The following is a 15,933-nucleotide window of genomic DNA, read 5'->3' on the forward strand; positions in this document are numbered from 1 at the left end:
CTTTCTCCCTCTAACACTTCCTCACGTTTTCTCTTTCCCCCTCTCACATTTCCTCACGCTTTCTCTTTCTCACTCTCACACTTCTTCACGTTTTCTCTTTCTCCCTCTTACACTTCCTCACGCTTTCTTTTTCTCACTCACACACTTCCTCACGCTTTCTCTTTCTCCCTCTCACACTTTCTGTTTCTCCCTCTCACACTTCCTAACGTTTTCCCTTTCTCCCTCTCACACTTCCTAACGTTTTCTCTTCATCACTCTCACACTTCCTTACGCTTTCTCTTTCCCCCGCTCACACTTCCTTACGTTTTCCCTTTCTACCTCTCACATTTCTTCACGTTTTCTCTTTCCCACTCTCACACTTTCTCACGCTTTCTCTTTCACCCTCTCACAATTCCTCGCGCTTTCTCTTTCTTCCTTTCACACTTCCTCACACTTTCTCTTTCTCCCTCTCACACTTTCTCTTTGTCCCTCTCAAACTTCCTCACTTTTTCTCTTTCTCCCTCTCAGACTTCCTCACGTTTTCTCTTTCTTCCTCTTACACGTCCTAAGGTGTTCTCTTTCTCTCTCTCACGCTTCCTCACGTTTTCTCTTTCTCCCTTTTACACTTCCTCACGTTTTCTCTTTCTCCCTCTCACACTTCCTCACGCTTTCTGTTTATCCCTCTCACACTTCCTCACGCTCTCTCTTTCTCCCTCTCACACTTCCTCACGCTTTCTGTTTCTCCCTTTCACACTTCCTCACGGCTTCTCTTTCTCCCTCTCACACTTCCCCACGCGTTCTCTTTCTCCCTCTCCCACTACCTCACGCTGTCTCTTTCTCCCTCTCACACTTCCTCAAGTTTTCTCTTTCTCCCTCTCACACTTCCTCATGTTTTCTCTTTCTCCCCCTCACACTTCCTCACGTTTTCCTATTCTCCCTCTCACACTTCTTCACGTTTTCTCTTTCCCCCTCTCACACTTCTTGACGCTTTCTCATTCTCCCTCTCACACTTCCTCACGCTTTCCCTTTCTCCCTCTCACACTTCCTCATGCTTTCTCTTTCTCACGTTCACACTTCCTCACACTTTCTCTTTCTCCCTCTCACACTTCTTCACGTTTTCTTTCCCCCTCACACTTCTTCACGTTTTCTCTTTCTCCCTTTCACACTTTATCACGCTTTCTTTTTCTCACTCTCACACTCCCTCCCGTTTTCCCTGTCTCCCTTCTCACACTTCCTCACGCTTTCTCTTTCTCCCTCTCACACTTAATCACGCTTTCTCTTTCTCCCTCTCACACTTTCTCTTTCTCCCTCTAACACTTCCCCACGTTTTCTCTTTCTTACTCTCACACTTCCTCCCGTTTTCCCTTTCTCATTCTCACACTTCCTCACGCTTTCTCTTTCTCATTCTCACACTTCCTCACGCTTTCTCTTTCTCCCTCTCACACTTTCTCTTTCTCCCTCTCACACTTCCTCACGTTTTCTCTTTCTCCCTCTTACACTTCCTCACGTTTTCTCTTTCTCCCTCTCACACTTCCTCACGTTTCCTCTTTCTCCCTCTCACACTTCCTCACGTTTTCTCTTTCTCCCTTTCACACTTTCTCACGCTTTCTCTTTCTCCCTCTCACACTTCCCCATGCTTTCTCTTTCTCACTCTCACACTTCCTAACGTTTTCCCTTTCTCCCTCTCACACTATCTCACGTTTTCTCTTTTCCCCCTCACACTTCTTCACGTTTTCTCTTTCTCCCTCTCACACTTCTTGACGTTTTCTCTTTCCATCTCTCACACTTCCTCACGCTTTCTCTTTCTCACGGTCACACTTCCTCACGCTTTCTCTTTCTTCCTCTCACACTTCTTCACGTTTTCTCTTACTCCCTCTCACACTTCCTCACGCTTTCTCCTTCTCCCTCTCACACTATCTCACGCTTTCTCTTTCTCGCTCTCACACTTCCTCACGCTTTCTCTTTCTCCCTCTCACGCTTCTTCACGTTTTCTCTTTCTTCCTTCTCACACTTCCTCACGTTTTCTCTTTCTCACTCTCACACTTTCTCACGCTTTCTCTTTCTCCCTCTCACACTTCATCACGCTTTCTCTTTCTCCCCCTCACACTTCCTCACGCTTTGTCTTTCTCCCTCTCACACTTACTCACGCTTTCCCTTTCTCCCTCTCACACTTCCTCACGTTTGCTGTCCCAATATGTTATCACAAGGGTAATGACAACAGCATATTCTTTTCATTGTTTTGACTATCGAGTATATATCCAATACAGTTAACACAGACTCCTTCAGTCTTTGACAGACTGTAGATTCCCATGAAGGGGTGTCTGCACGTGAAATTGTTTGTGGCAGGAGATGCGCAATCCACAACCACACCTCCCCTGAGTCGACATTGTTAGCTTCCAGAAGAAAGTGACGTGACTACAATTTGATTGTCTTCAAGTCCAACGTAAACAAATACTTGATGAACCATCCCCCTTAGTAATCCAATTTACAAAATTTCCACTACTTTTGTTTACCCATTAATCCTTATCCTTCAATAGCCTCTGAGCCTTGATAAGTGATGACTCCTCTGTAAATAAAGAAGGACAATTTGAAACAAATGTCGAGATAAGCGGAGAGCACATACGGCACCAAGAATTCCTAAATGGTCACCCATCTGGCACTAACCAGGCACAACGTTGCTTCACTTCGATGATCTGACGAGAACCGGTGTGTCAACACGGTTATGCCGTATATATATGTTGCCATATCTGGGCAGGAGCTGCTAAAATAGCCTATCCTGCATTGACAGAGTACAAAATAGACTTCGTGGCTTAGTGGGGGATGCCCTTTTCTCTACCCTGCAACCTCTCTCCCACAGAAGAGACGTTGCGAGCCTATCCTTGTTTTATCGTTATTTCCATGGCAGGTGCTCGTCTGAACTCCAATCTCTGGTCCCTCCCTCGCCAATCTTTCACGAAAAACACCCGTCTAGCTGAATCGACTGTGAAAAATTTCCCCCACTCTATATCTGTGCCTAAATCAAAACGCGGATTCCATGAACAAAGCTTCTTTCTTAGAACTGCACGCCTGTGGAACTCTGTTCCGTCTGTCTGCTTCCCTCCGGACTACAACTTGGATGTCTTCAAGTCCAATGTTAATAAATTCCTAATGAACTGCCCCCTTAAGTAAACATTTCATCAAATCTCCACATTAACGTAATGTACTTGCAATAACCCTTATCCCTGAGTGGCTTCCCGGCCTAGATAAGTGGTGATCACTGTGTAATATATATATATAAATATATATATATATATATATATATATATTAAAGTATATGCCGTATATGTGTATATACATTTAAAGTTAGACACAGTTAATCAATCGAGAACCGCATCACTCTATATAAAAGCGTATAAGATATTAACGGATACACACTCGAGAGTCAAAACAATGAAAAGAATATGCTGTTGTCCTAGCCCTAATTATCACCTACGTATTACATACATACGTGTGTGTGCGTTTGTAGGTATAGATATGTACATGTATCCATGTGTATAACTTTGTGTATCGATCGCTGTAACAATAAATAAGTGCATGCAATAATATATATGGATATCTATACTCCCATTATATTTTTTGTAAGTGTGTATTAATATACATATTAACTGTCTGGGGCCACCCGTGCCATATATGGCACAATCCTAATAAGGAAGATTAGAGCCAAAGGGGCAGATATGGCGCATTTCATAACTTTTAAGTTTTTAAATGAATTTAAATTTTGGGTTTGTATTACTGTACACATAGATTCGAAAAAGTTGTCAAAAAACAAATATATAACAAATAAATGTTATCAAAGGCAAGATAAGTTACTTTTCTACCTAACTGGATATATTTTTCGTGTTTTTATTCAGTGTAACATGTTTATTCAGCTCGAAAAACATGCAGTGTTTACCGATGTATTGGAAAATTCAAAATGGCGGCCGACTCTCTCTCGGAGAGGGGAAGTTTGGGAAAAGGTATTATAAATAATAAACTAGACAAAATACTGTTAGAAATTCGCTCAATATTTGTTACCGTGACATAAGTTGACATATATTCGGTTGTTTTTTAATAGTATTTTTCTAGTTTATTATTTATAACATCTTTTCCCAAACTTAGCGTGTTAAACAGACAGTCGGGCGCCATTTTGAATTTCCCAATACATCGGTAAACACTGCATGTTTTTCGAGCTGAATAAGCATGTTACATTGAATAAAAACACAAAAAAATATATCCAGTTAGGTAGAAAAATAAATTATCTTGCCTTGATAACATTTATTTGTTATATATTTGTTTTTGACAACTTTTTCGAATCTATGTGTACAGTAATACAAACCCTACATTTTTTGTTCAGATTCATCATTCGTGATCCAATAAAATCTATGATTTAAAATTTCTCTTTTTTTTTTTTTTTTTTTTTGTTTTTTCTTAAACTTTTTCTTCTAGGGGGTGGGACATCCAACCAGATGTCTGGCGTTTACCCCTATTTTAGTGAGTCCAACCAAGAGATCTTTTCAGGATTCTAGCCGTCCCTTTCAGTGCAATCGTTTGGATTTCACTTGCACTTGGTTCACCGGGTATGCTTGCTATGTACTTTTTAAAGTTCTTTTTCATAAGCCCAGTTGCTCCTATAATGACTGGTATAATTGAAACGTCTTTTAGTTTCCAATTTCGTTTCATATCATACATAAGTCCTTGATACTTTGATAAAATTTCAGAATGTTTATTAATATGCATTTATAAGTAATATTATGTTCAGGCCCTCGAGTGTTAAAAACCTTGATTTCTATTTATTAAAAAAGAAAATACTACTGTATTATTTATGGTTCGTCTAATTGCATTCATCTGCAAAAGATCTAGCTAATTTGCATATTCATTTAAACATTCATTTTAATTAATTCCCTATTAGTTTTTCTGGTTTCTTTCTTAATATATAGGGCATTCGAACCCATGAAAAACTTTATATTTTGGTTTTAACCAAGGAAAATCAGTGCAAAAGTATGATAATTAAACAAATTGAATTTGCCAGATGACGGTTGAACGACGGCATTACGAATAAGCATGCGTAACGTAATAGCTATTGATTCATGTTTTAATTCTTAGTCTTGGAGCAAGCATGTCTTCATAGTTCAGGCATTAGCGCCACAGGAATAAGTAAATCCTATGCAAAACGTTTTAGTTTCGGTTCTTTCTGTTGGCCCACGAGTCATTTATATTTAAATTTTTAAATAGTTACTTTATATTTAGGTCCAATAAAATATAATAATAAATACGAAATCTGCATTAATTAATTAATCATATTTAAGCGCACTTGACGACCGGGCAATACCGGACGACATGGTAGCACGTTAATATTAAAATTAAATTATGTAATAGTTTACTCAATTTTTTTTTCTGTTTCTCTCGCACGCACTTTCTTGCTTTCTCTCTCAGAGTTTTATTAACTACTAATTGTGATTATGCCGTATTATATATATATATATATATATATATATATATATATATATATATTATTGACTACTAATTGTGATTATGCCGTATTATATATATATATATATATATATATATATATATATATATATTATTAACTACTAATTGTGATTATGCCGTATTATATATATATATATATATATATATATATTATTGACTACTAATTGTGATTATGCCGTATTATATATATATATATATATATATATATAATAATATATATATATATATATAAATTTAAAGGACATTCGAGCAATAGTCTAAAGAGCTGAGTGTATTTTAATGTAACAGTGAAATAACCAGTTTAATTAAAATACAGGAAAGAGAAAGTGCTCGTTGTAATTTACATATATGATAAGCTCGATAGGTAAATATCCTAGAGCTAATTCAATATTAAGTAATGTGATTGATAATTTAAAATTTAAAAATCAAATTATAATTAAATTACAAATCCGTTTCATAAGAAGGAACAACAACAAAATCAATTATCTGGACGATCGTTTCTGAAAACAGTGCTTTTTATCGTGGTCGACATCAAGTTACGGACAATAATTATTACATATAGTTTTTTAATAAGCAAGGTATCCTCGTCAGCAAATTTTGAGGGTCTTTATTAAATTTAAAAGACACCATGAATAAACCTAGCATTAAAAGTAAGGCAGATGTATCTGAAAAAAATTAAAAATAAAAGGTCTGGATTTAAAATTGATAAGAAGTTTAATATGGGTTAGAGATAGAAAAGAAATAGAGTAAAATATAGATTTGAATTTGAATTATAAATTTGCTTTAAGTACAACATTAAATATATATATATATACATATACATATATATATATATATATGTGCATATATATGAAAAAATAGACACACATATACATAGATATACAGGTATATACATAAAAATATAGGTATAAAATTTACCTTCTGATTTTTCGCCTTTTGAAATCAGGAACTATGGTTAAAATACTCATATATATGTTTGCTAAAGTTGTTCACCTCTTTGAATGATGAATTTTAAAAGGGGGGATGTCCGTGTAATAAATTATTTCCGTTAGCGTACTTTTGATTTAAAGACGCCACGGTTTATATTTCGAATGTTGTTTATAAGTACATAATGTAAGGGGAGATAATTAGTCATATTTTCTTTTATTAAGGGCGCAAGGGGGATAATTAGTCTAACTTAATTTATTTAAATTAAAATGGCGTCTTTAAATCAAAAGTACGCTAACGGAAACGTTTTTGCTGTTCCGATTTTTTTAAAGAAGTTTTAAGAACAAACAGGGTTATTTTTCGTTTGCTTCTTCTTTATTTTGCATCACATTCGCTGTTTTTTGTTTTGTTTTGGTTTCTGTAAAAAAAAGTGATAATATTTAAAGAGAGTACCGCCCACACCTCATTGCAACCGGGCAACACCTGGTACCCACGCTATTAAAATATATTTTAAAAATTTTATCTTTTAAAAACATATAAAAGTTCTAAAGTTGTTGCTATACATTTTACTTGAATTAAGTTTTATGTACATGAAGGATAGTTTATTATAGCAAGTAATACTGACGTCAGAAAGACAACTAATAAAATGTATTTCTTTATTTCATTTTATTTTATCTTATGTGGATGAATCATAATAATGTTTTATGATTTATGTATCGTTATGTGTTAAAGCTAATATATTGCGGTAGTTAGGTTACCGTGAAGAAATTAGAATCGTGAGAGAAGAGGAGCAATATTTACAATAAAATATTAGCCTAAGATATCTATTTGTTCAGTCTAAAATCTAATGCTAGGAGGGTATACTTTTATAAAATGTTTGGGTTATTTGTCAACTTTTCAAATGTTTGGTGAGTTATTATAATAAACAGCGTGTAGGTTTTCTATAGAGATTGTAATATACCAGTAAAAGGAAGATATAAGTACGGAACTGGCATGAGATTTATATATATATATATATATATATATATATATATATATATATATATATATATATATATATATATATATATATATATATATGTATATATTTAGCAGAAATTGTAATTGATAAAACCTGAAGAAAGTGCTCAATACTGTTGTAGAGCCAATATGCGTTTTATTTTTTATTACCGTTTTTTTTTCTGTTCAGTTATATTCTTGTTTCAGCTACACCAGGTTCAACGTTGCTTAACTTCGGTGATCTGACGAGAACTGGTGTGCCAACGCGATTATGCCGTGTATATATATATATATATATATATATATATATATATATATATATATATATATATATATATAATGGCGGTACAGTTTTATTTCGTACATGTGGATCCATTGGAACTCGTGTGTTTATCAAACAGTGCTCAATGGAGGACAGGGCAGGTATATAGTATGTTTATTATAAAAGCATTATTGGTTACACATGTGGCACTATTTCCTTGTGCCACTGTTTCTAACACACTCTGCAGCATGGACGGGTGGTAATTTGCCCATGAGCGTAGAGATACAAAGAAATCCCTTCCCATAATTCCCTTGCTATCTTTCTTTTTTTTCCTGCACGACCACCGTGATGTGAGGACGCATAGTCTGTCTCTCCGTAAATGAGGGGGGCCACCCCCTCCCTCAACACTAGTAAGGGTAGGTTAGTTAGCTGTTGTTAAAACCTATTGTCCACTTTTAAATTGTTTTTTTTGTAATATATATTGTATCTCTAATGTAAAATAAAATAGTTAGTTATACCTTATGTATATTACAATTGTGTCGCGTGTCGTTTTTTCTTGTGTCTGCCATGAATGCCTCCATAAATGTCTTGTCGAAAGGCGGCCCTGAGGACAAAGAAATGAGGATTCCCACCAGAATGCCACCAGGGTGAAGAGATCATCTTGAGAAAAGAAAGGAGCCACACCCAGATCCAACATCTCAGGTATGATTTTATTCTTGCTACTCAGACCCTAATGACTGGCCCATCTTCATATCTTCGTGAGACCGCTTTAAGACATTTACTATAACACGTCTGTCGGTCACACCTCAGTGACCGGCTGATAGTGGTATACACATATGAAGACATGTTTCAGTGGAATTCCAATTTAATGAGACCCACGTCATCGGACCGAAAAAAGGAGCGACACTGAAATTGAAAATCAAGGTCCATTCATTTTGTGTATAAAAATATATCTGTGTATGACTTAAACCCTGAAAAAACGGGAGGATTTTTAGTCTGTGAGGGCGGGTAGATGGGTTTCTGGTTCAAAAGTGCGACTAAAAAAGAAAACAGGGAGTCAGAGTTGGAAGGGAATTACATTCTAGCCTGGCCACTGTATATTAGCGGGGACGTAACAGCTACATTCTAGTTTTAGGATTCAAGTGTTTATATATTGGGTTGGTGCAAAAGCAATATCGTTTTGTCGCATACATTACTTTTATATATGATTTCTGAATTAATACATTGAGATATATATATATATATATATATATATATATATATATATATATATATATATATATTATTCCTTAATTGGAATTCATTTTTTGAGATGAGCATTATATGTTAATTTTTATTTTTTTATTTCGGACTATTAGTCTCATCTTTATTAGTTGTTGTTTTTTGGATCTTTTTTTTATTGGTTCACAACGTTTCGGCCACCTTCCTTTGAGCTTCGTCAAAGCGTGCCAGAGGTAATTGGTCAAAAATGTGGTGAGACGACAACAACTACGGATGGCAGTGATGGCTGAGAAGGCAGTTAGGAGATTCGAAGTTCATATCCGTCGCGGTTACCACCTGACGAAGGCCAGAGGAAGTTGGCCGAAACGTTGTGAACCAATAAAAAAAAAAGATCCAAAAACAACAACTAATTATGATGAGACTAATAGTCCGAAATAAAACAATAAAAATTAACATATATATATGTATATATATATATATATATATATATATATATATATATATATATATATATATATATATATATAACCATTTATTTATCATTTTGGAGTGGGTTTTTGCTCGATCAAATCGTGGTATTCGTTACTGTTCTTAATCTCTACATTTATTTTTTCAGGCTTTCGACAGCAAGAAAAAAATTAAAATCCGTACGATTTTTCTTATTCCAGTTCAAACTAGGCCGAAAACTGTCGAGACAGCTCATTATATCAATGATGCGTTTTGCCCAGAAACCACTAATGAACGTGTGGCATAACGGTATTTCAAGAAATTTCGCAATGGTGACGACAGCCTCGAACAGGAAGACGATCGCAGCCGGTCGATTGCGGTTGATAACGAACATTTCAAAGCTTTATTATGAGCGGACCCTCGTAAAACCATACGAGAAGTTGCTGTTGAATTCGGTCGACTACTCAACAGTCGTTCGCCATTTATAGCAAATAGCGAAGTCAAAAAAGTTGGATAAATGGGTGCCGCACGAATTGAATAATGATAAAAAAAAACTCGTCGTTTTGAGATGTTTTCTGCGCAACAAAAACCACCCATTTCTCGAGCGGGTTGTTACGTGTGGTGAGAAGTGGATCCTCTACGACAACCGGCGACGTTCGGCACAGTTGGTAAGATGCCGGAGAAGCTCCAAAACCCTTCCCGTAGCCGAAATTGCACAAAAAAAAGGGTTATGGTGAATGTATCGTGGCCTGCAGCGGTCTCATCCATCACAGCTTCTTGAATCTGGGCGGAGAAGCACTGATGAAAAAATGACGAAATGCGCCAGAAGCTACAACGTATGTGGCGAGATTGGTCAACGTGAAGGGATCAACTCTCTTTCATGACAGCGCTTGACCATATGTTGTTCAACTGACACTGCAGAAGCTGAATGAATTGGGCTACGAGACACTGCTACATCCGCCATATTCATCGGACCTCTCGCCAACCGATTATCACTTTTTTAAGTATCTCGAAAACTTCCTGCGCGAAATATGCTTCAGAAGCATTTCATCGCTTCCAGAACTCCGGATTTCTATGCTAATGGGATTAATAAACTCGTTTCTCGTTGGGAAAAAATGTGTCGATTCTCACCGTTCTTATTTCGATTAATAAAGTTTGTTATGAAGAGTTATGATCTTTTGAATTTATTTTTGCACCAACCTAATATAAACTATATATATATATATATATATATATATATATATATATATATATATATATATATATAGTGTATATATATATATATATATATATATATATATATATATATATATATATATATATATATACTAGCGGGGGTACCCGGCGTTGCCCGAGTGTTTGTTTCCGGGACGGGGGGAGTTTAAAAAAATGTTATGGTAGGTAAGTAGGAAGGATCAAACCCGGAGTCATGAGTAAAAGTAGGAAAATAAGGTGTGAAAAAAAAAAACATCTGCAACGTTAACAGTTCGGCCACCAAGAAAAGTCCATTCCAGTTGTTTAGGAAAAAAAACGACTACGGTAGGTCGGCGCGAACGTGAAAATACAACGTGAATTGGCCAGCACGCTAACCACTACGCCACAGAGCACTGCAGCTAAGTTTAGTGATTTAAAATAACTTCACATGAAAGAACTACGAAGCCAAACCGGTGTTCTCTTCTCAACTGTTCCTTGTGAACGATCCCCAAACGGTATTAAGTGGTGGCAGGGGGAGGAGGAATTTATAAGAGAGAAAATATTTTACCACTTCCATTGATCTTAACAGATTTTGGCCGTGACTTCTCAGCAGAAAAAGTATAGAAATCTAAGATTATCGAGGAATTTGAGAAATAATAAGCCTATAACACACCTCAGATATTGTTCTGCCGTTTGTGCATATTATATTTGCATGAAATATCTTGATTTTTAATCCTATTAAGGTCAAAATCAGCGGGAAAAAATGAGTTCATTTTATTTATATAGAAGATAGAAGAAGAGAAGATATATATATATATATACATATATGTATATATATATATATATATATATATATATATATATATATATATATATATATATATATAAACTACTAGACCGCTAGTTTCTGGGTCGTATATATTAAAAACAGTATTTGAATATATACAGATTTCATATTTATTATTATAAAATAAATTGTCTATTAATTACTCCATTGAACCCAATATATATAACTGCCCCCCCTGGCCTGGCGTAATCGTTAAATTCATATGAAAATAATTTAATTTGTGCAACTTTCTTGTTTAGAACCAATTCTCATTTTTTTAATAAGTGTATTAACAAAAACGTTGCAGTTTTCAAATCCCCTAATATATTTGGATCTGTAAAATGCCCCATTTATCTAAGATTACCATTGATAGGAGATAGTAGTACAAAATTGACTAAACATATAATTAGAAGTATTAATTGCTTCTACTCTGTTTTCTTGCGTTTGGTATGTGCTACAAAATTTGCCTTTCCTTCTTTTCGCAACGATGCTTCGCCCTACATTCACCGTAATATTGTGTATCAATCTAAATGACAGTATGATGCAAGGTATGTTGAATGGGGAGTACTACAGCTCTGTACATACTCATTTTTGTGCCCTTCTTCAAGTTTTTGTGCTTCAAGTCTTCAAAAGGCGCTGTTTGCCTTGGCCAGTCTACTGTCAGATTTCCCTGTTGCGCGTGAACGGTATTCAGTTCAGTCTCGCCAATAATGATGTGGAGAGGGCGGTACTCCAGTCTATTGTCAGATTTCCCTGTTGCGCTTGGCATCTGATGTGATGGTACACCCCAGGTAGGTAAACTGGTGAACGGTATTCAGTTCAGTCTCGCCAATAATGATGTGGAGAGGGCGGTACTCTACCCATGGAGCTGGCGGGTGGAGGATTTCATCTTTTTCAAGCTGACCTTGAGTCGACAACCATGCTGCTGAAGTCGAGCTACGCTGGACTGGACACGTCTCCAGAATAGAGGATCATCGGCTGCCCAAGATAGCCCCATATGGCGAAATTTCCAAAGGGCACGGTGACAAAAGGGTCACCGAAGTAACGATATAAAGACTCTCTAAAAAAGTCCCTCGGTGCTGGCCACATTGACCACCACCAGTGGTCTACTCTCGCTACTGACCGTGTCATCTGGCACTGTCCACCAGGCTGTCATCTCCTTTAAGTTTTCCCGTACAGAGAATCTGAGTGAGAAACGCTGCAGTAGGAAGATCCGGGAAACCTCAGAAGCCGTACTTGACGTGATTTTTTTTTTACTACAGTCGCTGCGGCCAAACCTGATTGTCCGCATCGGGCTCGTCAGTCACAAGCGTACCTGCAGTCGAGGTGGAAAGCCCGTTCGCGAAGTCAAGCCAAGGAGAAGATATGGAATGAACTTACTTGCAGTTTTAGTCTCGAATACACCAGCAGGTTCCATCCAAGATTACTCAGGGCAAGGTAGAATCTGTGAGTCTTCTTTTCTCATCAACTTTGGACTAGAGTTTGGTCGAGAATCCATGGTGTGCCAAAAAGCATAACATAAGTGCTTTTAAATACTACATACAGCGGATTCCAAAAATCAGTTACAAATTTGAAACGTCTGTCTCTGCCGCTATTCAAAAACCGTCCTTGTACCGGGAAAAAAAATCCATAAAACCGTTACATTTCTTTGGGAAACTTTGACCATCCCTCTTTCTTTCTTTCTACTCGCTGGCATTTTAAACATCTTATACGCGTATATCTAATTATATATTTTATGTCAATTGAGTTTTGGCACTTTAAAATTCCCCCAGTGCTCTTTATTTTCGCCAGTATTATTCTTTATTGCATGCTATTAATTTTCTTCTTACGAGATAATAGCTAAAACAGCCCACGAAAGAATTTCGCCTATTTTATTTAAATGTTTCCATTAATTTTGTACGTCTAAACAGTGCTTATATATATATATATATATATATATATATATATATATATATATATATATATATATATATATATAGTCACCCACATACAGTAATGTTTCGCTGTATCACAGCACATCAGTGCGGCTAGAGAAGCAATTACCTCAAGCTAGGATCGAAAATATGTATATATATATATATATATTTATATATATATATATATATATATATATATATATATATAGAGAGAGAGAGAGAGAGAGAGAGAGGACTTCCGAAAATATCGACCTCTCCTCTAAAAAAAAGTGGCCAGTTGAGAGTGAAGGAATGAATGTTTTTAGCCAATTCTTCGATATTTATCGTCCGAAGGGTCGAGCTTCAAAACGATACTGATACCATTGTGAAACTCCGTCGCCTCGGTAAAAAGTTTTAGGCGGACATGCATACATACATACATACATACACACATACATACATACATACATACATACATTTAAACAGACATGTGAAATTTATATTATAGACTAGCGGGGGTTACCTGGAATTTTCCCGGGTGTTTGTAGGTGTGTGTGTTTGGGGGGAGATAAATCAGAACAAAAAGGAAACTTAACGATAGCGACATTAAAAATGGAAAGAAGAGGAGGTTGATGACAGGAACTCGGATCCTTGAGGGCAATAGGCTGAACCTGAACACTTGCGCTACGGCAACAGAGGCAATTTAGAAACGATTAAAAAGTAAGTCAAGTCAAAGAGGTTTGATTGAAAGGTGGCCGCTTAATGAGGTCATTGCGGGAACGTTACGACGGCGTAAGCAATGGCTATTCAGCAGTGAATATTTTAAGTACGTAACAGTTTTTAATGACTGCTTTTTTTTAAGGAAAGGCGGCTTCTCAGTTTATTATTAGCGGAGGAGTAATAAAGCAATTGTCTGATATACTGCGAAGCTGACATGACAAATCATATCGAGTTACGCTTTTCTTTTTCTTTTTTTTTTAATTATTATACCGAAAAACGAAAGCTACACGAGGAAATCCAAATATATGCAATATTTAACGTTTCAAAGTCGGGCAAATTAAAAAGGTAGGCGACCCTCGTTGTTAAGTCGTATATATTACGATTTAGAAGTCATATAAAAAGTTTTAAGAATGAGGGAGCTGAGCAAGAAGATCCCAGAGAAAAAGTCTTTTGCAGACATACACACAAGGAGCACATGCATACATACATACGCACACATTTTTGCTTTAATATTTATAGATGATTTAAAGCGTTTTAAAATAAAATATATGAGGTGAAGAAGAGAAGAGAAAAAAGGGGTTAGGCTTACTAGTTTCGGGCTCGCTTTCTCAAAGCTCTATCGAGCGCTTGTTTTTTAAAGGGGGGGGAATCGAAAATGTGTACAATTTTAAATAAAATTACGTTATATGTAGGGGAGAAAAGAGAAAATCTTATGGCAGGTGCACGTCTGAACTCCAATCTCTGGTTCCCCCTCGCCAATCTTTCACGAATAACACCCGTCTAGCCGAATCCACTGTGAAAAATGTCCCCCACTCTTTATCTGTGCCTAAATCAAAACGTGGATTCCATGAACAAAGCTTCTTTATTAGAACTGCACGCCTGTGGAACTCTGTTCCGTTTGCCTGCTTCCCACCTGACTACAACTTGGATGTCTTCAAGTCCAACGTTAACAAATTCCTAATGAACCGCCTCCTTAAGTAAACACTTCATCAAATCTCCACACTATCGTAATGTACTTGCAATAACCCTTATCCCTGAGTGGCTTCCGGGCCTTGATAAGTTGTGACCAATGTGTAAAAAAAAGGGAAAAACGGGGGGAAGCGAGCTTAAAAAAGCAACGTTATATTACTCGAAGATCCTAAAGACTAATCACGTTCAGACCGAAGAGGCATTACATGGAAGGTAGGAATTCAATTCTGTATTTTTGCTTTGTAGTCTTTGGGTAGACGTATATTGCTAATCTTATTTCAAATTTGTTTCTTTTCAATTTTCTAAAGGAAAATTGACTTTATTTATTGTTTTGTTTTTATTAAACACAATTAAATTTCCTGTTGACCATTTTATAATAACTTTTATATGTAAACAAATTTTATTTGTGGACAAAGGAAATTGCTTACTTGGATTCGATTTTCTTCTTTGTTTCTGTTGTTTGTTGATACATTTTAATGCACATTAATTTTGTATCTACTAGCTGTTCCGGTATATTATTTCCTGGGGGTATTTGTACTTGCATTAGTATTTTTCAACAAAATAGTCATCACAAAATCATGTTTAAGCACTTGCGTTTTGAATGTTAAGTACATAAATTTAATTGCTTTCCCCCACGTTTTCTTTTTTTTCCACTCATAAGTTAACGCAACGTAAATTTATTTGAAATTTTACATATTTTTTTAATTTCCCGGTTGGTATATGGGAGTGCAAGAATTCACTGGGAGAGATGCGCCCCCAATCTTCGTTAAGACTTGCATCTAGGAGAAGGACAGTCATGTTAAAACCTGCGGTCTATTGTACACTTTTTCCCCTGGCAATCATCTTCACCGACAAAGGTTAGCAGTAATACCAAAAAGTGTAATTGTTTCGACACAAAACCTTCAAACCTATAAACAAATAATCTGTGTTGATTTCCGAGCAAAATATTTGTTGTGGCAGAATCTGATACGTCAGAATCGACAGGA

This window comes from Euprymna scolopes, chromosome 39 (genome assembly GCF_053919585.1).
Source record: "Euprymna scolopes isolate OS-2025 chromosome 39, ASM5391958v1, whole genome shotgun sequence".
NCBI classification, from domain to species: domain Eukaryota; kingdom Metazoa; phylum Mollusca; class Cephalopoda; order Sepiida; family Sepiolidae; genus Euprymna; species Euprymna scolopes.